This window comes from Balaenoptera musculus, chromosome 10 (assembly GCF_009873245.2).
Source record: "Balaenoptera musculus isolate JJ_BM4_2016_0621 chromosome 10, mBalMus1.pri.v3, whole genome shotgun sequence".
In the NCBI taxonomy this organism is placed as follows: domain Eukaryota; kingdom Metazoa; phylum Chordata; class Mammalia; order Artiodactyla; family Balaenopteridae; genus Balaenoptera; species Balaenoptera musculus.
The window spans coordinates 20,690,905-20,692,703 of NC_045794.1; the positions used below are offsets into that span (position 1 = coordinate 20,690,905).

Genomic DNA, 1,799 nt, shown 5'->3' on the forward strand with positions numbered 1-1,799 from the left:
CTTGTTAATTGTTAACAACTCCCACCACCCCCTTTCTTTGCAAAAGGGGAAATTGTGATGTCTAAACCATCACCTGAACAAACACTTCTCCATTTTCAGAACTTAAAAAAACCAAAAAAGCAAAAAACTTTAACGCATGAGACAATATTTTCATTGCAAACAAATGAGAAGTAACCTGTAATATATGGGTAAAGCTGCTGAAAGAAACAATACTAACCAAGAGAAAAACTTAATTTGGTAGCCCAGGTTACTCGTATGTGATTTAACTGTTCTATTTAATCTATAAAAAAGAACTCCCTGAGTGTTGACGAGCTACTACTGCGGGTGGAGTGTGGATGGTACCTGTCTTAAATATCTGATCTGTGAAGCGCACATTTAAAAACACATTTTATAGGGACTTCCCTGGTGGTCCAGTGGCTAAGACTCTGCACTCCCAATGCAGGGGACCCGGGTTCGACCCCTGGTCAGAGAACTAGATCCCACATGCAGCAACTAAAAGCTCCTGCACGCCGCAACGAAGGTCCCACGTGCTGCAACTAAGACCTGGCACAGCCAAATAAATAAATAAATATTTTTAAAACCCCACATTTTTATAATTAAAAAATAGGAATGGAAATATATATTTAGTGCTCGTTTCGGCAGCACATTTACTAAAATTGGAACGATACAGAGAAGATTAGCATGGCCCCCTGTGCAAGGATGACACGCAAATTCGTGAAGCATTCCATATTTTTTGAGAGAGTGGCATGGACTTATATACACTACCAAATGTAAAATAGATAGCTAGTGGGAAGCAATCGCATAGCACAGGGAGATCAGCTCGGTGCTTTGTGACCACCTAGAGGGGTGGGATAGGGAGGGTGGGAGGGAGACGCAAGAGGGAGGGGATATGGGGATGTATGTATATGTATAGCTGATTCACTTTGTTGTAAAGCAGAAACTAACACACCATTGTAAAGCAATTATACTCCAATGAAGATGTTAAAAAAAAAAGAAATATATATATCTACACTCAGGAAGAATAACCCACGGGAGCTTATTTTCATATTTGAATTCAAAATACCTTTAAAAATTTAGTTTAACATAACAGTTCCAGGAATACCACAAGCATGTTCATGCTGGTGACTTTCTATCAGAAAAGACCAGAAAGAGAGGAGCCTGGTCGACAAAAGATCTTTAGAGAGGAAAAAAATGCATATGTTATTACAATTCTTTGAAGCTGAGATAGAGCAGTTCTTTATCTAAAACTTCTAAGCAATGTGAATATCTTCAGTAGGTGAAAAGGCATTCTCTAAACTTTCATGCCTGGAAATGCACTCCTCAGTTGCAAGAACTTGAAAGTTAGACAATAAAGAAATTCCCAAGATCTAGCTGTTTATGGGAACAAAGTGTTTTACAAACAGGGACATTAAATGCCTTGGCTAACGTCAAAATGACACTCTCTAAAGCATACAGTCTATCACTGTGCTGAGTAATAATTACTCATTCATTTGTCTTGCTAGGAATACATCTGCGGCATTTAAATTCAAGGAGGCTGAATCCTCAGTAGAGCCTGTTGTTCTGTTTTATATCTGGGTAGTTCATTTTGGGAGGAAGCTTGCACATAATGTATGATTAATAATCCCTTATTGAGAATATGTCCCGTAGAGCTGGTGACCCTCTTATAGAAAGACTTTTTGTTTGCAGTATCTAAAGGCTTAGGTCTTGGGCAAAATAATGGCCTGCTGTGGCTTACTGAGTTTCTCGTCTAGAAATTTTGAGCAGACATTGAGAGCATGGTGGTGATTATAACTCTAAAG

At 38.8% G+C, this 1,799-nt stretch overlaps 1 non-coding gene across 1 annotated transcript; it reads left to right on the forward strand.

The window, feature by feature from the left end:
• Positions 1-626: 626 nt before the first annotated feature.
• On the forward strand, positions 627-734 carry LOC118902956. Its single transcript, XR_005021666.1, has one exon. It is a non-coding gene; the product is annotated as a U6 spliceosomal RNA (small nuclear RNA).
• The last annotated feature ends 1,065 nt before the right edge of the window (positions 735-1,799 follow it).